At 39.8% G+C, this 24,901-nt stretch overlaps 1 protein-coding gene and 1 long non-coding RNA gene across 5 annotated transcripts in view; one reads left to right on the top strand and one right to left on the bottom strand.

The window, feature by feature from the left end:
- Positions 1–24,901, top strand: part of SHISA9 (shisa family member 9) — a 176,916-nt gene that overhangs the window by 32,603 nt on the left and 119,412 nt on the right. The gene's annotated exons all lie outside the window — the stretch shown is intronic.
- LOC135453952 (uncharacterized) lies at positions 706–18,424 on the bottom strand. Of its 2 annotated transcripts, none has more exons than XR_010441996.1 (3): positions 18,345–18,424; positions 12,010–12,095; positions 706–1,018 (listed from the first exon to the last, which is right to left on the bottom strand). It is a non-coding gene; the product is annotated as an uncharacterized LOC135453952 (long non-coding RNA). The 2 variants fall into 2 exon arrangements; XR_010441997.1 differs by having other exon boundaries at positions 18,273–18,399.

Raw genomic sequence — 24,901 nt, 5'->3', positions numbered from 1 at the left:
TGATTTCTCAATAGCTCAGAATTAAACCAAAACAAATCCATTCACATATTTCAATATACCAATAGAAATTGCATAGGAATAAAGAAATTGTACATTAATCCAATGTTCTTCAAGTATGCATACAGACATAATAGACTGAGCAAGTAATTCTTCCTAGAAGAGATAATCAAAGGTCCCAATTTAAACAGTTCATTTTACAATAATCTTTCCTGTTTTGTCAGCCTAATACACCTATTAAAAATTTAATCTCTTCATTGTTTTAGTAATGTGAACCAGTATTTTACAAGTACTTGATTGATGGACATAGCCAAATGAAACAACGTTTTTGCTTGCCCTCACAGGGATTTTCGATAACTGTTTTCATTCTATGCCTTGAATAAAATAGTTTATTTCCTCAACAAAACAAGGGACAAACAACAGAAATGTGATGTCTGTGGTTTTTTCTTCCTTAATTTTCTGATATTGGCTTAGAAACGTTTCAATATAAATAACTCCCAGTATATGCATAAATTGTTTACCATGCAGTGGTTTTGTTGAGTCTCCTAGGAGCTCTGCAAGGCAGGTTTGGGAAAAACAGTGCTATAAACCCCACAAATAACCCTGCTTTTGTAACTGAAAAACACAAACAATCATCCAAACAGTGGTCAATAGAAATAAGGTTTCAATCTAAAAGGCATAAAAGACTGAGTGGGAAACAAAGTGATGTTTCTTTCACAGCCAATGACCTTTTATTTATGGCCAGCAGAGCAGCAGCAGTGGTGGTGCAGGCCTGAGGAGGGACTGGGAGGGCTGTGCACTCCCCAGCGACACCACTTTGGCCATCAGCAGCCTGCACAGAGCACACTGAAAGAAGCAAAAAGTGCCCTTGCTGTGGAGCCCATGCAGAAAGAGAACTGTTAGCCCTGCTTCTCTTTATCTTGAAAGATGCAAACTTGGTCTCTTTGATTATTTTTCTTTTCTTTCAGCCTTGCAGGCAATCAGGCAATCACGGAAGGAACTGAGCATCTCAATGACCACCCTGTGGAAAGCAGATATTGAGTCTTTCCTGTATAATGCTTTGCACAATCACGCTTCCTAAACAAAAAACAAGAGGTTCCTTTCCCCTATTTTTTAAAATTTTTTTTCCTTTTCAGACAAGCTTTTCTAATGACATTTTTAGGAGTGTTGGTAACTTTTGAACTTACTCCATACCAGCATTCACAGCATGGCCATGATTACCAAGGAGCACACTTGTGACAGAGGATCTTCTTCCCATGATAATTTTCTAATAGCAAATTTGGTGAAGATATTGATTTATTATTTATTTATTGATTGAGAAGATTAATAGCAGAGCATTAAATACAATCATCTGATGAATGGAGAAAGCCCAATAAGCCATTCATGACTTAAGCCACGGTTCAGACCAATTTATAGAACAGAGAACTGAAAGTCCCCTTTGTTCTGCACTGTCAGGCTACAAGATGCATTACCTTGACAAAACCAAAATTGCAGACATCCAGCATTTGCTGTCAAAAAAGCTGCCTGCAATTAAGGTCTTTTGGCACCAACAGTAACAATAAGAGTAGAAACAGAAATATATTCAATGACCAGGAAATGTAGTCAGGTATAATATTCCCTCACATTTTATATATTAGTATATATAAAATTAGTATTAGAATTCAGCTTCTAATTCAGAAGAATTAGATCAGCTTCTCCCAAGAAAAGTTCTTGAATATTATACTACTCTTTAATATTATATGTGGCTATTTGATACCATTTTTATCAGCTGTGCAAAATATATTAAATAAAATACTGCATTGTAATATGTGCACACACACATAGATTTATGCATAAATTTATATGAAAATAATCCTACTTAGACTTCAATAGATGGACTTTACTCAATTGCAGAAAAGTTACCAATCCATGGTCAAAACATGAATTTAAAAAAGATTTTTCTCATTGTGAAAAGTGCACATTTAAAGTAGATATATATATATTTTTTTTTTTTTAAAAGTAAGACACTTCTATTATTACTGCTAATAGATTCTCTGTTATCTTTTAGTGGTGATGTAACATTACATGCCTGTCATATGAATACAAAATTCTATCTCTTGCAGTGTTCTTAAAGTCATTGTAACTAAACCAAGCCAGTTTTAAGACATGTTTTCAATTCTCCCCATTTCACAGGCTCTCCTTGTTACAGAAAATGCCCACAATACCAGCAAAAAAATCCAATTCAGGCCCATTAGGTGGCTGAGCAGACCAAAACCACTGATTGTTATTTAACAGCTTTGCAGAGCTGATGCGTAAAATTAATAAATGATTTAATAGCTTATAGGGAAAAGTTAGAATGGTTGACTTCAGTTCCTAAAATTTTTATAACTGACTTTATGCTTTCGAGTAATGCTGAGCTTTAATCCTATTAGTCAGCTCTCTTTTTCAAGGTACACTAATTTGAATGCTTTTCCTTGAATATGTGCATCCTGTGGGCGCAGTTTCAGGTCTGTGCCTGTTGCTTTGTGTCCCTGTGCAGCTGGAGATGGCATTTCTGGGAAAGCAGGTGTGTGGCCAGAACATCCCCTTGAGTCAGTAATCCCTGGCTCCAGAACCACCTCCTAGGACTTTTGGCTGCCAGTTGGCATTCTATTTAAATTTGCTATTCTTCTGTGAGGAAAAAACCCAAACCTCGCCAGGCTGGGCTGAAGATACACCTGGAGGAGCAGATTACATGGAAGGGGAGTGGATCTGGGCTGTATTAGAAAGGCTGCTTGGTTTCCATTTAGAATATTCACAGGCAAGCTTCAAAACTTACTACAAGTGGGGATCAAATATTACCAGAGATGAAAGGAGAGTAGTGAACAATTTGCTACAGGTCACTTCTACATGGTGGTCCAGAGTAACACCTGCAGGGTCATAGCACCAGCCCTTGCAGTGAAGTCAGTTATTTCAGGATTTCATTACTTATTATTTGAAAGAGAGATCTTTAAATTAATATAGCTCATTCCTTAATATGAGAAGCCCATTTTTAAGGGCTGTGGCTTTGAGAGCCTTGTCATATTTCTTTCACATACTTCTCATACAGTTAATCTTATGCTGCCTTTTTATTGCATAGAAGGTGCACAAAAGCACTGATCAGTATTTTAGTGAGAAATTAGAGAAACTGTTAAAAATGTTTGTGCCACTACCATGGAGACAAAGTCAGTTAAATGGTCCTTTTTCAGAGTGGGAAGAGTCACTGACAGAGAGAAAAGAAATAAAATGACATTGTAGTAGCCATACTATAGAACTGTGCATAATAATTACCTAAACTAAAACTTTAAAAATGCTGCATTCTTCAAAGTCTTCATGCATACAAAATGCACTATACAACAAGCAATACAGAGTCACAGAACCAAAAATTATTGTGGAAGGGACCTTCAGAGGATATCTGGTTTGATCCTTTGCTCAAAGCAAGTCTAAATAGAACAGGTTGCAAAGAGCCACATTCAGCTGTCTTGAGCAGCTCACAGAGATTCTCTAACCTTGGTGGGAACCCTGCTGTAGTTTCACTTTTAAAGTTCAACACCTTCCTGCAGAGCAGCATCTGCAGCTTGCAGTGCTGCATGAGATCCCTTCAGAGATGGAAGATATCCTACTTGCTGAATTTAGTCAGGCTCTGCTCAGCCCATGTCTCCAGCCTGTCCAGTCTGGGGCCGTGCACATCCTTGCTGAGAGGGCACTCCAGCCCTCCTGCTCACTGCTGGAGACATTAAAGGACATTGATCCCACTGCTATTCCCTGAGGAACCCCACCATTGGTCACAGTGCTTCGCTTTAGCACTGCAGCCAGTTTTTCACCCATCCCTATCTCATCCTTTTCCCATGAATTTGGTTTTAAGGACACCATGACAGACTGGGTCAAAGGACTTGCTGGAAAATAAATTATACAACATCCCCTGTCCTCCCCTTCTCTACATGGTTGGCAGCCTCATCTGAGAAGGAGCCAATGCCCTTAAAAGCTGTAACTTTACCAAGATGAAGCAAATAATTTTATTGCAATAAGTTGAGTTGTTACTGTTTCACTTGCATTCAATAAAAAGGAAAAAAATTCAATCTGACACAGAATAAATTCCTAGTAAGCTGAATGCACTTTAGTACTACATGTCAGTGGCTATATATAAAAGCTGCAGAGAGGTTTGTAGTGAGAAACATCTCCCTGACTGAAGAGAGACACAAGCAGCATTTTATCAAATATAAAAGATAACCATGAGTTAATTTCCCAGACTGTTATTATGGAGGTATTTTGCCACTAGTGTGCAAAAATTATTGAGTACTTTATTAAAAGGCAGATAAATACCATCTCATTTATTTTTTTAGGATATGTAAATAGGAAACTCAGTAAAAAACCTCAACCTAAATCACTGTTAGTCTTTGGGACTCATTCTGTAAAGTGCTGAGCAAACACTTACTGAATGAAATGTGCCTCAGTGAATAAAATTCTAATTAGAGTAATTGAGCTTTGATAACTGCTATGTCATTAAACATAGATTGGCCTTAAACTAATTGTATTTGCATTGTATTATGATTTCTATTAATTAATGCATTAATGTTTATATTCTGCAAACTCTTTTGAAGTAAATCATTAAAGTCTGTACCACTTAATCTGAAATGAAATGCACTTTGAATACAAACCTGGCATGGCACTAGCAGGAATGGTTCTTTAAGGGAGTATTTCCCTGTCTGTGGTTAAGGACAGGTGGCTCTGGCCTTTTTGGATTCCCTCCCTCCTGGAGCTCTGCAGCACAAGGCAAGGCTGGGGGTTTGTGCCAGCTGCAGCAGTCCTGCAGTGCCCCTGAGCTGCCTCCTCTCACTGGAGCAGCCCCAGGCAGTGCAGTGGGGCTGAGCACACCCTGAGCAGCTCCTGATGCTCCTTTTGGGGCAGTGGGGGTGCTGTCACTCAGTGCTGACTCAGAACCCTCCTGATGCACAAGTCAGGAATTCCTCAGAGATGCCAGGTCCTGCTGCCCTTGGCTAGGAAAACCCCCTAACCAACAAACAAACAGCACAGCAACCCCAAAGGAGCCCAATGCAGTTTTCACCTGACAGGGAACCTGGGGCTGTGCATGTCAGAGTGTTCAGAATAGCTGTCAGCAACTGTTTGCTGTGAGAATTCCACTTTACACAGAAAACCTTATTTTGTAGAATTGTTCTGGCCTTATTTAATTTCAGTTCGATCAACAGATGATAGTCAACAAATCATTTCCTAAAGCCTACTTTCAGGGGTTGGCATTTCAAAATTCCAGTAGACTACAATAAAATAATTGATTGATTAATTACATGTCAGCTGACCATTAATTTTATTTAATAAACGAAATCATCCAGTCTTCTGATTCATATACACTGAATATGCAGTGGCTTCCTATAATTCTAGAATAGAAGGCAAGGATATGAAGATTACTTTTTTCCTAAATAATTCTTTGCAGCTGGAATATCTAAAGTCCATTTGCCAGACAACAGCACATCTGAGAGCTTGCAGTGCCTCACATACTGCAGGACAGGTCTCACTGCTTCTGTACCAAACACTTGCTGGTGTTCAAGTATTTCTATTAAGCATTTCAGGATAATTCTAATTTAATTCATTAACTGTTACCACACTAGCGCTGATATTTGGACTTCTAGAACTCAGGAGTCTCTTTTTTTGCCTAGATATCTACTGCATATGTTCACAATGTGAGTAGTTCTCTGTAAACTCAGACCAAAAATAATCCTCTGTGGAAGTGAGCTTTATCTCCAGGGTTTGGATCAAAGCTGAATGTGAACTTCTCTGGAGCTCGGGCCTTGCAGGGAGGTTTTGATTTATATTCACCTGATATTCTCAACCATGTGTGAGGAGATAAGGTTGGTTATTACTGTCACAAATGATAAAACCAAAAGAAGGGAATCTCTTGAAAAATCAGTGCTGTACATTTTTAACATTTAGATGGGAAAACTTCCAAACAATTAACATCTATTATTTATTTGCTATACTCATTTTACTTGCATAGTTTGATTTGCTGTCTCAATATTTTTGACTTTGGAGTTTTTTTACTCTTTTATAGTGAAGTTTTATTTATTCAAGCTACTGCATAAAGTGGTGAAGAACGAGGGGCACCCATACCCCAGCTCCCTCTGACTGATGCATTCCCCTTCAGGGATGTCTTGGAAACCTCAGGGGAAGGGTAGAGGTGGACAATTCTGCTTAGCAGCCCTGATGCCTTTGAGATCTGTTGAAGTCATAGTGCAATTTACTGCTCTGTGCTTGCACCTGTGTTCTTTCAGCATGAGTTGGACGTACTGTAGACCTGACTTCCTACTCAACTTCCAGAGATATGAAAATCTAGGATTACAGAATAAATCTCTCTTTTTGTAAGACAATATTTGCCTGTGTCTCTAGGCACCTCACTGGGTGAATTGCCAGATGGATATTTGTGTATAGATGGAGTTTAAGTGGTGGAACCATCAAGCCTCCCAGCATTAAAAAAATGACATGTCCAGTGTTATAGGAATACCTTTCGTTCCTACTGAAAACTCAGATTGCCTTCATAACAAGAATTCCTCTTCTAGAATTATGCTCTACATTCCACTAGATAGCTTTAGATAATTGCATATTATTGGCTACTTTAAATGTAAAGCAACATAATCAAACATCATAATGTAGTTTAAGTGTAATGACTTACTTTTACTTTTTGTACTTTTGACATCTGGCAATTTTTTAAAGTGCTATTTATCTAAGACAGTGCCAAGAAGCTCTTTTTGAAATTAATTTCTCTCCTATGCCAGAAACACTAAGTGTTTATTTAGTTCATTACAGTATGGATGTCTATCTAAGTGACCCTTCATGTGTTCTTCAAATATGCAAATAGCATAATCCTTAAAGAAATATCTACATATCCTATTTCAAAATAGAAATGTATTCTTACTGCAGCCTCATGAAAAAATCAAGTCTCCCCACAGTGTTCAGAATAAGAGCTCTGTTGTTTTTACACAATTGGAGTTGTGATTAAAGCAGTGCAGGAAAAACCATGACAAACAGAGCTTACATACCATAGATGTAAGAACTTTTCACTTTTTCATCAGGAACAAGGCTAAACACTATGTATATATCACACCTGATAACAGACACAAAATTCGTTATTGCCATTTGCAAAGTGGCCACAGTAGGGCAAAGGATTCTTAAAATTTACAAGGGGACCAGCTAAATGATGGAATTCTGGGTGAAAAATGTGCTGTAAACAGAACTCTAGAGATGAGAGATCAGGAGGAAAGGTGCTGTCTTGGTCCTGGCAGCCATCTCATTCCACAGTCACTTCTACAGCCCTTATGCAAAACCACAGGGATTCTGCTTTCTGGAGTAAAGTATCTATTAGCTAGATGATCACATTTCTTCACAACAAATAAAAACCTTCTATTTTGAAGGATAGTTTTAAGAACAAAATGGGAAATGTAAATGGTCTAAACAATATTATACAAAGATTAAAGGTGACAGAAATATATTCAAGTTCAGCAGATTTTCTTGTGGCAAAAAAAAAATTCGGTAGAATACTTTAAGTGCTGAATAAAATGTTTTGTGACAGAAATTTCCTACAAAGGAAAAATTGGAGGAGGCATGTTTCCAGTGTAGGGTGCATATATTTGACATACTGTAAAATTCACAAGTATTTAATTGTGTTAGTAAAATGTATGCAGGGAGCTCCCTGTGGCTTTCAGCCAGTGTCTTGTCTGCTCAGGCTGTTTGAGGTGAATGTTTCAAAGTCCCAGGCAGCCTTTGCTAACAGGTTCCAGCCACCACACCTGGTGATTCCCAGGGAGCTCCCTGGCGCCCTTCGGGCTTTGCTCCCTCTGCAGCCCCCCCAGAGCAGTTTGCTCATTCAAAGGGCACGAGCATCCCACAGCTTGGGGGGGTCTCAGCTCCTGCTTCACCTTGGAAATTTGGCATTCATTAGGGAGGGGAAGCTACAGCTGGTCAAACAAAGCTAATTTGAGGGTAATTTGGTTCACAAGCTGGATCATCTGGTAAAAGCTAAATTTCATCCAACCTTTGGGCATTGCACTTCCTTTGTGCATGTCTGGGAGGAAACAAGAACATAACAGCTTATAAAGAAAGTCATGTTCTGCCCATAGATTTCCTGTCTTTTATTAAATGTGTCTTGAGTGGTGGATTCAGATAGATTGCTTTGTAAATGTAATTATTTTTTCCTATCAGTATTAGGAAAGGAAAGTAAGCAGGATTTATGAGACACTTTAGAAGAGGATTTGAAGCAGACCGATTAGCATATCAGTCTTAATTATAATGTAAACTAGATAATATGAAATATAAATCTGTTGTTTTCAGACCAAAGAATCAATACACAGACTGGAAGTTAATTTTTTTCCCTTCACTTATGTCAAGAAATGAAGACAGCTTGATGTAGTTTCAGGATCGTTCTGGAATTTGTCAATTAAATTAAAACTACCAAAATACTATTCCTCAAGAATAAAAGCAAGAAACTTCAGAACTAAGCACTTGACTGCTTTTTTAAATTGAGTTTTTAAATATAACCTATTTTCCCCTTGCTTTTTCCAATGGTAAATAAAAAGCATAAATAATTTAATTGAAAAATTAAATTAAGGAGAATCAATTTGTGACAGATTTATGAATGCATATAATGGCTCTTAACAAAATATTGAGCAGCCATACTTAGAACCTAGGTTTCCTACATGATCAAAATGGACCATTCCAGAAATATTATTTGGGTTCTTTTACTTTTCTCATCCTGGATCCCCTTTTCTTATTGACACCCTGAAACCATATCCAGAAATCTCAGCCCTGCAGAAATTCTGATTCAAATGGGGAGGCTGGTACCCAAGGAAGATATTCTCTCCACCTCAGCTCTTAGACTTGCAGCTGATTTTCCCTCTAAGCTCAGGACTGAAACTCTTTTCACTGGAGTTTCTCCTGGGCACTGAATGCAAGTTTCAGTCCTTTGTCTCAAGGACTGTAAGGCTTGAAGCTGTGCCCCAGATATGCTGTGGTGCTCTCCTGGCACACCAGTGGGGCAGGGAGCACCACCCTGCCTGTGCTACAGAGTGATTGTTCTCAATGTGCAGCAGAATTTTGCACAGAGAGCTCAATTTTCAGGTTTCTAAAAGACAGTGTGTAGAGCAGGAATTGATATACAGGATTTCACTGTGGTTTGCAGTGGCAGAGAAAGTGAGGCAGAATAATGCAGGAGAGCTGCCAAATAGGAAAGCAAAACTTTTCAGCAGAGACAAAACCCCTAAGCCTACAACTCTACCAGTAAATGGATTGAACTGAGAATCATTTTCTGCCTTGAGGTCAGTGGGATGGCCAAACCCACACCCAATATTGTCACATCCAAGCTGCTGCTGGGGCAGTGGGTGCCCTGTGCTGTCCCCCAGCCATGCTCAGACACGATGGGTGCTGCTGCTGCCCATGGCAGCTCTGTGCCCGCTGTGACCAGCGGTCACACTTCAGCAGAAAGGAAATCCAAGCAGATTTCAACTTCACAACAAGTAAATTTTCATCTCTTCAAAACGTTGTGTGGAAATTTTTTTCTGTGGTAAATGGTGTCTCAGGGCACACACACACAGAGGGCCAAATTAACCAGAGCCAGAGCCAGCACAGGCCCTGTTTGGGAGCAGCTGGTGCAGGCAGATTATTCTCCCAGCACCACAAGGTTGTGTGGTCCCACTGCCCTCTGGGGCTGGCTCAGGACAGGCAGAGCACAGCACTGAGGGCGCCTCCTCCATCATTCCCTCCTCCCACCCCATGCTGCAGCACAGCCTCTCAAGGTCAGCCTTGCAGCCTCTGAAGCACTAAGGTTTTGTGACTAGGATTTGGCATTTAAATAGCTTTTATTTCATTTTCAAGGCAACATTTTTTGCTTTTACTCTTCAAGTATCAGTTACTTGAAAATGTCAGAGACAATATCTAAGGAAAAATATAATTTTTTTCCTCTTCCTGTCTCTCTGTATACATGGTCAGAGAACCATTTTTCTCTGTATTCTTTTTCTTATACAGGTTGGGGTTATTGGTTCATTTGTTCAGCCAATTTTGCAGAACTGTCCTTGGCATTCAGGGAGAAATGCTTCTTTCCAATCAGCAAAAGGGAGACAAAAGAGATAATCCAATATGGCATTAGATTTGCAAGCAGTTCAAGGTCTTACATGGCTTAAAAATCTCTTTTGGTTTTTTCAGAGAGATGTAGAGGTTTCTCAAAGAATTTTATAGAACATTTTAAATTTGAAATAACAAGTTGTAAGTGTGGAGACAGCAGAGCACAGTCAGTGTATGACTTCCTTTCAGATTCTGATGACCTTGTCACTGTAATTATGAGCAAACAGTCCATTATTGTTATGTATTTAAAAAGACAAAAATTGCCTCTATATTTCTTGAGTGCCAAACAGAGTTTGATATTCTTTTATAAAGTATTTGAAAACACCTGTACTTGGATGCAGTTCCAAATTCTGAGTTCAAGTAGTTGAAAGAAAATATGTCAGTAAATTTTCAAGCTACCAGCATTGGGCCAAGATAGGTCTTAAAGAGAAAAACAAATCCCTAAAACAAAGATGTAGATGCCATTACTGCTGTACCAATAGATACAATCTATTTTGTTTTATAGCAAAGAATTTCCCTCAATCAAGAGTGAAATACACCACCGAGTTAACATGAAAGGCAGAAGGAATTGCTTAGGAAAACATACAGGGAGTAGCCCTGCAATGCCATCCTTTCTTTGCACTGGCTTTTGGTGCTCAGCATTTCACAAGGTTTGACCAGGACTAAATTAATCCCTTGCATGCAAATGCCTGCATTATGTCACTCCAGTTAATAGATGTCATCCTTTAGCATGAAGGAAAGCCTGAAAAGAATTGCATCATGTAGAGTGAAAGTGAAAAAAATAGCTTAAACCCCAATCAGATCTTGAAATGAAATACTTTCTCCCTCTCCTGCCTGCCTGTTAGTATCTGCAAAATTTTCTTTGAACTTTCAAACATATAAAGATCAATTTACAGGCAACATAAGCAGAGGTGGCAGGCAGTGCCTGATCTTAACCTACTGGAGTAGCTGTAGCTCACTAGGACAAAACTCCTCTTAATCTGGAATTTGGTGTGAAAAAGAAAAACTGTCATTGAGATGGCACTGGCTGCTGGTGGCCAGTGTAGGCTCTGTGCATGTGCACCTCTAGAGCAGGTTCAGAGCTGGATCCCTTCCCCCTGGAAACAGGAACTGTCCAGACACAAATCAAGCCCTCCCTGCCAAGATGCCGTGTAATCCATGAGCCTTTGTCTGCTACAGAAAGATCCCCCTACCACACACACACACTTCTTTTAACACTTTAAAAATTGATTGTTGAGCCTTCTAAATATTTTTTAAGGCAACAATATTAAAATGAAACAAATTAAAATAAAGCACAAGGTGGGAGGTTTTACCTCCTCTTGTATGACTCCCTTTATGGATTGATCTTGCTCATGTATTGGCATAGTATAAACCAACAATAAACCTGCTTAACAAAAATCTTAGCCTTCATACCAAGCATCTAGAATTCTACCTGTAAAGCTGAATGCAACTGCTTTCATGGAAAAGAAGAAAATCAGCTAAGTGGGTTTATGAAGCTTCAGTTATTTTTGAGAATTATAGACAGAGAAAGGTTCAGTCATGTGATGTGTGGAAAAGTCTTCCACCTTTTTCAGCCCTGCATGTTTGAAACACAGAAATACACATGTATGAACATTTTCTGATTATTTGAATTACATATGTGAATGTTTTTACCAAAACCACTGAAATATTAGAATAAAATAATTCTTTAGTACACATTGTGTGAGGTAGATGCACATTTGCAGCATTATGAGGTCTTCATGATTACTTTGATTCCAATGGCCCTGACTCCAACACTTCATATTAGCTGTGTGTTTGAAGTTCTTCGTTAAAGGTAGACCTAAATTGGAATTCTTTTTCTAAGAAAGACTCATCCAACCTTCCATTTACGAATTAAAATAGATCTTTCCTTACCCCTTTCTCTTCTGAGTGACAGAAGATTCCTGTTTCTCCTTGTGAAGTGACTGGTGTCAAAGTTTCCAAGGAAATAAAATGGTGTGCTGTAAAAAAAAGATGTCTTGTGAGATAAAATTCATAGTCAAGAGAACAATACAGTTTTCAGGTCTCCTGTACTACCCTTTTCAGGTGAAAACAAATCTTCTAATACCAAAAATAACATTTAGCTACTGATCCTGAAAAGAAATATAAAAATAAGGGTGCTTTCAAAAATCCATATTGCATTCTATAAAGTTACTTTGCAAGCGCCTGAAAATGTGACTAATGTTTAAAAATTCCCACCCTTTTAATGAAAAATTACTTGTTTTAAGTTTTCTAAATATTAGACATAATAAGGATTTAACTTTATTTAAGAAGAGGATTTAAAATACAAAGGACTACTTTTAGCTTAGGGTTCAAAAGCAAGCCACTCAACTTGGGGATGCATCTTTCCTCAGGCTCTGGATCAGGCTTCACTGCCAGTTTGGTAGCAGAACTGTTTTTACTGAGGGACTCTATTGCTACCTTACCTACCTTTCTAAACATAAAGAGTTACAACTCTCTGCAATGAGCAGTAAACCCTCAAAAGAGTGCATGAAAATTGTCTTTCTGAGCAGATTTGTGTTGGTGTGTATTCCTTTCATCTGGAAATACCTGGATCCAGCAGGATTTGTCTGTTGTATGAAATCCAGTTTTGATCTCAAGAACCCCAGAGGTTTATCAGAGCTTATAATTGTAAACTATATCTTTTATTAGGCAAATCTAGATTGAAAACCCAACCTTTTTCACCTTCAATGTTGTGTTCAGCCATCCAATCTCATGCCTAGGCTTTTAGTGGGCTCTTTGTTTCATCTGCTGATCCTGGAAGTCGCTACTTCCTTCAGTGAAATTATTTGTTTTCACCAAAATCTAAGTTTGGCAGTTATTTTATATCGCAAAATCCCATTTAGGGATTTTAAGATCCTATAAAAGGAATAAGTAACATAAGCACTATGGAAGGTCCCATTCTGGTTCCTGGCTTTTGTATCAGCTGCCTGTGACTGCAGGCAGCTCAGGGAGGCACCTGCCTCCAAGGATTCCAAAACTTTTGCCTCCCCTGGGCAACAAGATGCAGCTTGTGTTAATGTACTGGGGATTGGTGTTGCTCAGCTGCATTGCATTGATGATCACTCTGAGAGCAGGCAAGCAGTAATGAATTGATTCCATCTGTATCTACGTTGGGGCAGAATGTGCTTTAGAATGACCATTCCTACAAAGCAGCAGAGAGCATAGGATTAAAAGTCAGCCCTGATGGGCCACAGGGATGTGGAGAGACTGACACAAATTTCCAAAAGAACATTCATATGTACAAGTTAGGCTACTGCAGAGAGCTCACTGCAGCTTGAAGCTTGAATCAGAACACACGTAACCTCACTATGGTGTTCAGTTGTAAGAATCACTTCATGACAAAATGTGTCCAAACACAGAGTCACTGAAAATAGCAACTGAAACTACTCCTGAGTCATTTTTGGTTAGAAGGTCACATCCCCTCAGAGAAGGGAAGCACTTTCTATCCAGGTTTACCATTGAATATTGAACCAGAGATTCTCTCCCTGTGACCTATTTTAGGAAGCACAGAGTATACAAGTATTACAGTGCATATACTGAAGTTGTCTTTCATTACTATTTTTAAAGTACTTATTATTCTGATAGGTTATTACAATTACATATTCATGAAAGAACAATGTAACTTTTTCTGACTGCTACAAAAGTTCCAGTATTTACTGTAAGTAAGGCAATTCTAGAGATCAGAATTCAGACAGTTCAAAATATGGTCCCATAACTGTCACTACTGATGATCAGAGTTATGATCCATATCACATAATGTTCTTATTTTGGATCATGCAGGTGATTTAAGGGCTTTATGCAATTCACAGGGTTTTGATGCATTTCATCCTTTGTTTCCATAGGACAAATGCAGAACTATTCCCATTACTGATGACAGTTTTTCCTCAAAGAAAAATTTGCTGGTTTAGTATTTGAGTACACCCACTGGTCTTAGACTGAAGGGCAAATTTTGCCTGGTGAAGGTTGAAATTTGTTTCATAATTTTTAAATGTGTTTTTCCTGAATAGTCTGTACATTTCGAGTAGAAGTCTAACAAATTCTGGATATGAATTCACTTGATCAGAAATCTGCTGAGAAGAGCCAGGTGACAATTTGATGTTTGAACACAAGTTACGTTTGTGAAGGCTGTGTCTTTTACACAGGCAAACAGAGCTCATTCTATTATTTACCACTATTTTGCAGTCCTGGTACAGGATAGGTGACTGTAGTATTTCAGTGTAGGCCTATCTATAATTAAAATAAACTTGCAAGTAATCTACTCTGACTGTGCTGTAGTAACAGCTGTCAGATTGAGCAGCACTTTGTAAATCACCTTCTGTTTAACGTGCAAGTGTTGGAGTTATTTATAGCTCTGCCATATAAACGTCACAAAGGATGTTTGGTGATTCACAGATGATAACAAAGAACATACTGTGGGACAGACACAGAAGAGAAAGCAGCTTTTTTTTTTAGACAGAACCATTTGGAGTTCTTCACACTATTCTAGATCAGTCCTTAGGGTATCAGCATTGCCACTGGATTGGATTTCTACTCACTTTGCCTGAAACTCAGCTCTGCTGCAGCCAGCAAGAGTTTTGCCTTTGTTTTTCCAAGAGCCAAACTTTCACTGATGGCTTTATATGACAATTAATGCATATTAATAAGCAGAACAATAGAATGAAAATTTAAGTCTGGTGGGTGTCCATCAAATGCAATAATTCCCCAGGTTTATCTACCTCTGAACCATCAGGTACTGCTCATATGAATGACTAAGTGACACATATGCTATTTCACTAAATACGTTGTAGATGACAGCAAAAAATTGGCCCAGGGGTTCCACCAGCCTGAGGGGAAAAAGGCTGGTTCTGAAAAACTCACCTGAAACTGTGCAAAGCAAGTATTTCTAATTTGACAACTGAGATCTCTTTAATGTCATGATTTTTACAAAGTTAGCAAAGATTAAAAAAAAGTCTGTCAGAATATCCTAGGAAAGAAAGTCCTACTCTGTTCAGAGCTTGATAAAGCCCACTTTTCCTCCTTTCAGCTTTTTGACCAGAGAAAGTATTTGCCCTGTGACATACATTGACACCAACCTTTAAATACATAGATAATTCAGGACAGGTGTTTCCTCAGACTTTCAAAATTTAACATCACTGGCTCCATGATGTTATGTTGTTGTTTGTCAGGAAAAGGAATTTACAAATATATGTCATTTTTCATCTAAAGGCCTTTGGTTATGGTCTTGTTGCTTGTGACCTTGAACCTCTCTCCTGAGTGTGGCCTGTGCTTTGAGATTGAAGATCATCAAATGCAGCTAAAACACAGTAATTTTAAAAGCACTGATAAGTTTAAAATTACTTTAGCCATTTTGAATTGATTGCTGGAGATTCAAGCTCTGATGGACAAGGAAAAGCTTTCTTCCTGGTTCCAGGGGGCTCCCTCCCCTTCAGCTGTTTGTGATATTTGATCAATTGCCTCACTCAGGAATGACTGAACCTGTCAAAACTGGTAGAAATTAGATCTGCCCAGAAGTTTGTTCTACAATTTAGGCAATGAGCTGGATTAACTACAGCCATGGACCAAAATATTTACTGGAGCTTTTAGGGAGGAGAGCTTGTGGACTGGTTTTCCCATACTATGATAGTAAATATATCTGTGTGTGACCCCCAGGCACCAGCTCAGAGCAGATAAGTCACTCAGCATCCTCAACCCCTGACCTGATAAGCTTTCTACCTGATAAAGCCCTAATAAAAAGGAATAGATAGAGCCCTATCAGCATTGCTGCTTTTTCAGGTATGAAAGCTTTTCTAATGCCAACTAAACCTGGTCAGCTCATGTGGAACAATGAATAATTATTACAGAGATGAGAAATTTCTGCTTATTGGTCAATTTCATACAATTGGTCATAGAGTGAAACATCATTTTAGTCTCCAGGTTCCTTGTCATACTTTAGTCTTGTATAGCCTACAAAATTCAAAATGTAAAGCAGGCCTACAGAGAGGGGTAAGGTAGTATAGCAAATGCAAAAGCAACAGAAAGAAGATTTCATTTAAAGAAGTAAATATCAGTTTAAAATGTTTCTAATCAGCAGCACATGAATATTTGCACTACTTTAAACTCAGCAAGGCTATAATATTTTCTCACAAGCATTGGAAACAATTGAAATTCCTAGTCATTGAATGAACTTAATTAACTCTCTGTGGCTGACAGAGATATTTTGACTGTAGTTACTTGAGATTGCATTCTGGAAGATTCCAGTGGCCAAAAAATACTTAAGTTAAAAACTGCAGGTGAAAAAACTTGGTATGAGACCTACAATTCATTGATAGACATTAAAATTTTCTTTATGATTGCTATGTAACAGAAAATCTACTGCTGCATCCAGATCTTTTCTTTAAATTTCCTTTAACTTTCAGGAGTTTTTTCCATTTACTCTTCTGGTTTACTCCTGTTATATAGCAACTTTCAGAGAAGTTATATTACAATAAATTAGTCTTTTTAGAGTACTCCTAAAATGTTGTAGTAATACCTGGTAGCTGATAAAAATCTATTCAGCTCATGTGGCATAAACTTAATTGCTTGTTGGAATAATGGCTTGCTGCTAGCTTTGACCAGCATAACTACTGCCTAAAAACTGCATGCTCAAAAATCACTCCTAAAACAAGTCAAAGTCCCATAGGCTTTAGAAAGGCAGAAACAGTCAATCAGATCCTCATAAAGTAGCCCATCTAATTGTTATATTTATTTAAATTCTTCACACTCTGTCTTTGAAATGAAGAGACAGTGTCCACATATCCTTCACAGTTCATTAATCTTACCAGGATCCAGTGCATATTAATCAAAGCTCCTGAAAGGAATGCTGGCTGAGGCTGACTGGAGTGTACACAAGTTGTCTCATGGCATTTCTTTGGAGAGGCACATTTATCCAGCACAGTATCCTTAAGGATTTAATTGCTAACTTAGGCATCCCCCACATGTGCCAAAATAAAAACACAAAGGGTCTTTTGTCAAGAATTCTTTTGTTTACTGAAGGCAGCTTTGTTCTTGAAGAAGAAAACCAAAACAAATCAAAATTAAAATTCTCTGTTACATTAATTTACATTTCACCCAGGAGTTAATTTATGCCTTCAGTGGGCTGGTGAAAAAAAGATGAGCTGGAGACACCTGCTGATCAGGTGTCCCACAATTAAAGAAAACAAAAATGACTATTAGAAAATAAAACTATGTGTACAGCTTGAGAATTGAAGAGTGCCTATTAAAAAATGCAACTTTGGAGTGTACCCTGTTGACAGACTAACTGTGAACTAGAGGCTCAGGAAGAATGATGAGAACAGATGCTTTGGCTTTGCTTTCAGCACTTTGACTGATGGCTGGAAATCAATACCACAGCTGCCATAGCAGGTAATGCCATTGACTGGGTGCTCACTGCTTTTTCCATCTTCAGGAAACAGACTTTTGAAGTTGCATGTTATCAATCATACTTTAATCACTGTTTTGTGTTTTATCAAGCAACAGATATTGACATTGGAGGTTCTGAATTTTTAATGGGGTTTTAATTCCTGAGAGTTCTCTGCACTCATCATAATAACAGTACTTAGAACTAGACTTTAAAGCAAACATATGCACACTTTTAATTCTTGCAACAGCGTGCTCCAGACTGCACCTACTTTACTGTATTTCTTTGGTTTCAAAGTGGCCCTTTCTTGTCTCCTCTCCCCATCTGGAAAGGTTCACTTTACTGCTGTGTGCATCTTCCCCAAGACACCAAGACAATAGTCCTGATGCCAGGCATTCCTCAAACTGGTTTTCTAGGCATTAAAGGCACAGTTAACATGCTTATATTAATAAGACTTTGCCAGTGTCCTATAAGCCCCAAACAACCAGTACAAGAAGTGCTATATTTTCTAGACTTTTCAGAATTAAATACACATGTAAAATTCAGAATCCACTTGGATAGGGGGATTGTGTTTTGGCACAGGTGTTGCAGCACTAAACTACCAAAGTAAAAACAAATGCAAAATAAGAAAATGCCTCACCAGAGGTGAAATTTGATGAGAGATGCTTCTCTGAGCTTCCCCAAACTGCTACAGACTGAGGGAGCCCTGCACCTTAGACCCTGCAGAAAGTGCCCTCCTCACCCTTCCCTCATGATTCACCTGGGGCTGTGGTGTTTTCATCTTATTGCAGGGATTCCACACTGCTGTCTCCTTACCACAACAGTTCCACACCTTCTTGGTGTTTCTCATGGCCAGCTCCTCACAGCACTGACTCTTTCCTCTTCCCAAAGCAGCCACTGACTCCAGTTCCCTTCTCACCCAGCCACCCCACTCTTTTCTAGCACTCTGCTTCTCATTGCTTACAGCTGTGGCCTGGTAAAGTCAGGCCTGTTCCTGATCTTTGATAATTGGCCCAGCTGCAACTCCTTAGGGGTGAGATTACTTTCTACACTATCTTTATTTTCTTCTATTCTATGCCCCTACAAGCAGGAGTGCAGAGAATGTAGACAAGATCAACTCATGTTTTAGTCACATGAATGAATCACTGTTTTCTTGGCTGGGAATTGTTAATCAGAATTGTATTACAGACTTGTTTGGTGTTAACCTGCATTGGTAAAGAAACACTCTTGTTGTACCTGCAGGAGAAAAAAGGGATGGGTCAAGTAACCCTTTCCTTGCCTAAACTGTGTCTTTGAGGAGCTCTTACAGCCCTGGCACAGCTCTGCTGCTGCTCACCCTCATCCTCAGGATTCTCCCTCCTCCTGCACCCTGCCCGAGGAGGCCGACGGGAGAGGGGGGACAGGAGAGGTGTCTGACACCAAGGGGTGACAGGAGAGGTGTCTGGCACCAGGGGAGGACGTGCTGTGCCCTTTCTCAGTGTCCCTGTAGGAGCTGTGTCCCTGAGCCCCAGCTGATCCATGGTATTCCAGCCTCCCTGGCCCAGCCCTGCTCATGTCCCCTGGCTGGGGCTGTGCCTGTGGGAGCCCTGCAGTGACCAGGGGGGTTTGGGTCCAGCCCCTTCAAGCTTCACTCATCAGCCTAAAGAAAGGCTGGATAACCTGGGGAGCAACACCATTGCTTTGAAATATTTATCCATTAAATGTGCATAGAAGGGAGTCTGTCAGCCAAACACTGTGTGGTATAAGGAAAGAGGACACTGTTTTCCAGCTCATGAATCATCTAATGAGTGTTGGCATTTAACAACTGGGAAATAACCAATCCCCCAATCAACAAAAAAAAAAAAGGTAGGAAAATAGCAAATGTTATTTAAAAATCACATCAGATTTAGGCATGTTGAATGAAGAAATCTGTGTGTATGTGCTACTGTAAGCATTTTGTTTACCTGTGTTGTTATATTTCTTTAGCATATGTTTTTCTGTTTATATGGCAATGCACTTGTAAAGCAGAACATGGATTTTATCCAACTGCTGCATAGAGATTCCCATTAATTCATGCTAATTTTTTAAAAAAATCTGTATTTCAACAGGATGAATTTTTGATATGGCTAGCAGTGGATTCTCTCATATAACTTTTTTTTTTTCATTCATTACCTCTAGAGTTTTCTGCCTTTCAAGCCTGCGGTTTATTTGTAGTTACTAATTTTATCTGCTATAAAACTTACCCTTAGGTCCTCTGCACAACAAATGTCTTGGGGTAATAATAAAAACTAACCTGATTCCCTTATCTGAAATGTAAAATATTGATGTTGCTCTACTGTTGCCCACAAGAAAAAGGACAGAAAAATGAAGGTCAGTCTAATGGAAACAAATACTCAAAGGAGATAAATGCTGTGTTATGCCAAAGATTTAGTCATAGACAAACACCAATTGCTAAATTTTAAAAGTAAAAATGACTGAGAAAGTATTCCTAATATGTAAGCAATGAAATATTACTAATTTTCTTCCCAATTGTAAAAAAATTGTTTTGCTGGTTTTAAGTTCGTCCCTTTGCTTTCAAGTATCAGACAAATCAAATGCAGGCACTTAGAACCCCACACTCACTCTGAAACAAACATTGTTATAGAGGCCTGGAGATAATAAATGACTGTTTAGGAATTGAGACACCAGAAACTACTTGCTAGAGGTAAAATGATCTGCCACAGACAAGGGAGATTTAAACATGAGTTTAAATTACTCACAGAGAATGCCTGGGACTCTTGTTTCTGACTCTCCTGGTGTTGTCCAAACATGAACACTGGAACTCAAATAAGAGTTGGTCTTGGCTCAGCCTTGTACTGCCAGATTTATTTTTTTTTCTTTTGCATCCCTACTGACTTTTTTCCCCTCCATTTATCCAAGAAAGATGTTTAGAAAAATTCAATTAGAAATATCTTAATTTCTAAATTGAAATTATAAAAATATTATTTCCTCCTCAAAGAATCCTCTAGAACCTGACCTCGGCATATTTTGGCGAAGGTATCCTTTTAGCTGGTACAAAGAACATCAACAGAGGAAGGCTCTGCTCTTCCTCACAATACCAACAGAGGAAGGAACTGCTCTTCCTCACAAGCAGGCTGACGTGTTTCACAAACTGCAAGCTGGTCCAAAGTGCACACAACTCAAACATTCCAGATCTTAGTCAGTATTGAATCTTTTGTGCTCTTTTATTTGAGGTGAGAAATGTTTTAGAAAATGATTAAGAAGTTGGATATCTATTCAGGAAGCTTTTCATCAGAGCTTGCTTTTAGGTGGTTCTTCCATGGAACAGCCAAAGCTGACAGTTGCCCAAGGCAGCAAACTGGGACAAGGAAAGAGTTGTGTCCCTCCTGTCCACTGGGACAAGGAAAGAGTTGTGTCCCTCCTGTTCACGTTCCTACCCCAGAGCTCTGACAGGCAGGGGGCCTCTGCTCTTAGTGATGTGGTAAAGATTTGACAAACTGATGTGCTGGCCACAGCAGCCACCACACAGAAAGCCTATCCCTTCTCAGGGGAGAGGGCTAAGGCCTTTAGAAGGAGGCAAAGAGTGGGGGTTTGAAAGGGAATTTCCTGCTGGACAGACTGGAGCTTCCCTGGAGTCAGGGCACTCTGCAGCGCTCCCAGGCTTGTTGGGAGCAGTGGATACCCTGGAAAACTCACCCTGTCAGGAAAGACCACACAAGCTCTCTGTGGCAGTGGATTCCATGTGTGGAGGGAAACATGGGGCTCCGTGTGCATCTCTGTCCCAGAGCAGGACTTTGGGATCTGACTGAGAGCAGCAGCCCAGTGCAGTTCCCAGGAGAGGGAACAGCAGCAGGGGTGGGATGGGAACCTGCTGTGGACATGTGGTCGCAGCTGGCGCTATAACTCAGCCCCCAGCACTGCCTTCCTGGCTCCCTCCCTGGTAGCAGACGCCACCGAGTAGGAGCAGACGTATTTCCTCCTGATGTCATTTCCAATTCTAATTTCACAGAGCTGAGAAGGGAGAATGTATCAGAGGCAGGCTCCTCCTGTTACCTCCCACCCCAGTGTGTGGGCTGGCACGTCATCCCTCAGCTTCTTGGGAAGGAAAGAGGAGCGTGCTGGAGATGTGCAATGCTGGCTTTTGTATTTTAGTTTTCTTTTCCATTTTATGCTTCTGGAATGTCTCCTGGGATCACCAAGTGATTAGCCACAAACTCTGGTTGATGATCCCTTTAAAAGCAGTTTGCTGTGCTCCTCTAGAAAACCAGACTATCCTTCAGGCAAAAGCAGCATACACAAAATATGATGTATTTGCAAAAAATGTGCCTTTCCATCTTTGAAGCTGCCTGTAATTACATATCCAGGGAATTGTTTGATGTTTACATTTTCAAGTATATGACTAGTTGTATTTAGCATAATATTTTTCATCTTTTCCCTTTCTTGTTTCATTTTTTGTGGTCATAAATTAAATTACATTACGTTCCAAAAAGAATGAGGACTGAGAGCAAGTCACAGCAGCCCTGAAACAGGAGGCCAGTAACCAGGAAGGCCCTTTTAGGTGGTGGCCATGTCCCCTGAGCCTTGCAGGAGATGCCAGCTGGCTCACTCTAGCAGCTCCCATTCAGAAGACAGCCTGGCTATTTCCCATGATGTCTGATGCCCAAAGGGATCCACTGACAAGTCTGACATCCCTTCTTGGGGAGAAAAACTGGCCAGCTGCCACAATCTCTCCCCCCTGCAGCCAGACCAAATGTCTCCTGCTCAGTAAAGCTGGCTTTGGGCCCTTGGGTTAAATTCTTCTCTTGGATTTAGGAGCATGGATTTCCAAAACCTTAGTTGGTTTCAAAGGAGGTATTACAGATTTACCAGTTTCCTTGTGATCAGAAGCCAAAGTGAAGTCTAGAGTACATAAAATAAATCCAGGCTTTTGGTCTAAATTTATAAGGTTGCTTTAGAAAGCCTTCCAACAAGATTTATCCTCTGGTCTAAAATACATTTCAGTTGACTTCATCCTTGTCAGCCATTGAACAACATCCTAAAAATCTTATTTTGCCCCTAATACAACATTTATTATTTACATAATATATGTGTATATGTGTAAGCAGTACCATGGAAATAATTTCTACTATAAATTTACTCTCTTCTTAAAAAAAAATTACTGTGGCTTTCTGAATATTCTTGAACTCATTTATTGCTCTCACAAACACTTTATAAAAATTTTAATAGAGCAATTTATACTCTTTAGGTTGGGAGTTAATTTTCTTCACACAAATAGACTGTTAATGCAACTTTATGGTTGCAGACATGAGCCTCAAATAATGGACTCTAGGAACAATGAACTGACATCAGTGGCATTTTTGTGTTTCTGCAGGTAGAATTATGTTGTTAAATTTTGAGCAATATTTGTTTGTACATTTTAGTTGCTGATATCTTGGAAATTTGAATTTGAGAAGCTTAATGATGCTTATTATAATTACAGCTTTTAAATACTTTATATTCTTTAACTATTTTCATGTATTGTCTGGAACAATTCCTGCTTTTTAAATCAGATGCCTTAATGGATGGTCAGCACATGTGCTGTCTTGTGCTATGGTGGCCATCAGCTGCTTGGGACAACATTTAGGACTCTGGACATTTTTGAAGAGATGCTATTGGTGTGTTAGTGGGCTTGTCTTTTGTTAGGGTTGTTTAATTCTGCTCTGTGAGTGTGTTCTCAAGTGCCAGCACTGAGAAACTTCAACCACATGAGTTATGTTTTCCCTGCTCTACTCCAGGAGACTTATTTCCAGCTAGAGAAGGCTTTAGACAGAGTCTAGCTCAGCTAACAGGTGGGAAAAAGGCACAGGAAGTGCCAGTGGGGATGGGGAAAAGTAGGAACTTGAGGGAAGGAAACGAATTTGGGAGGCATTACTGGGAAAGGGAAAGGCAGCCCAGAGGAACATGGAGAAAGGTGTTACACTGACCAGTGAGTCTGTGTTAAAGGGAAGGACTTTAACTGGAGTCCTGGAAAGTGAGCTGACAGAAATAGAATAGAGCTGGATAAGGAGGCAGAAGCCATGGAAGCAAGTTTTGGGAGGGACAGGGCAAGCCTTGGAAGTGGTTTCTAGGAGGACTTGCTGCAGTGCCCTTCCATGGACTGCAGTGAGCCTTACTTACCTGTAATGCCCTGGAGAGTCCTTGAAGAGGGAAAAGTCCCCATGGCTGGGAGCCTCTGCTGCCCTCCAGAGTGTTCCAGGCTGGCAGGCAGTGCCAGCCGTGCCCCTTGGCACACGTGGGCACAGCCTGTCCTGTCCTGTCCATGGCCTTGTGCCTGCCCTGCTTGTTTCAGTGCCCCCCAGCCGGGCCTGCCTTCCTCCACCAAGGGGAGTCTTGCTCCAAACCTTCGCAGTGCTCTCAGAACTGGATTCCTGAGGGAAGGTCTCAGCAGGAAAGGTAAGAGGCAAAGAAGGTTACTGAACACAACAGCCATTTCCATGTCATTTGTCACCATTCAGTGCTGGTAGTTTGTTTTTTCCTGTTCCATGCTGATGTACTTGTAGAAGCCTTTCTGGTAACATTTCATGTAGCTCATCCATCAGATTGAGCTCCAGGTGAGCTTGGCTTTCCAAACCCCAGCCCTCCAAGCTTGGACAGAACCTCTTTGGGTCAGCTGTCTCTGCTTCCATTTCTTGCCTGCCTCTCCTTTATGGTTGTGTTCATCAGGAGCTCCTTGACCATGGATGTGTGCCTCCTGCTGCCTTTGCTTGGTTTTCTGCTCACAGAAGTGGACCATCCTTGAGTTCGGAGGTGGTGATCTTTGAAAATGAGGCAGAGGAGTTACTGGAAAAGAAAACAGATCCTAAATGTTAAATGCTGCCTGAGAAAAATCACATTTTATAGCTCTGCATCTGTCAAAGGTCTCCTGTCCTTTTCTCATTAAGTGAGGCATTTTAACCAAATTTTTCATTGCCATTCATTTATTTTTTAGGTGTCTGTCCTGACCTCAAGTTCAGGTTGACAGAAATGCTGAGCACTAATTATTGCAACCAAGATGAATAATTTGTAATTTGAACATCAAAAGATATTTTGTTTCAAGCACCATATTCAGAGTGTCTCAGCAGCACCTCCACGTTGAAGGATACTTTTGACCTTCATCTCTGTGTGCCTCAATTAAATGCCATCCCTTATCTCACAAGACTTTGTGAAGTTAAATTAATTAGTCATTGTGAAGCCCTCAGAGACAGCAGTGATAAATGAGACAGAAAAGTCTATGCAGGAACTATTGCTCTTCTGAGACAGTTTGAACAGTGAGAAACAAACAAGACTGGTGGCACACACAGCAGAGAAAGTGTGTCAGAAGGTGCTGAGATCTCTGTGAGAGCTGCTCACCCTTGGCACTTGAGAAGGCCACAGTCCCATGGAAAAAGTGCT

Source organism: Zonotrichia leucophrys, chromosome 14 (genome assembly GCF_028769735.1).
Source record: "Zonotrichia leucophrys gambelii isolate GWCS_2022_RI chromosome 14, RI_Zleu_2.0, whole genome shotgun sequence".
Classification (NCBI taxonomy): Eukaryota; Metazoa; Chordata; class Aves; order Passeriformes; family Passerellidae; genus Zonotrichia; species Zonotrichia leucophrys.
The sequence above is the reverse complement of the archived record's forward strand: the minus strand, read 5'-3'. Positions and strand labels throughout refer to the sequence as shown.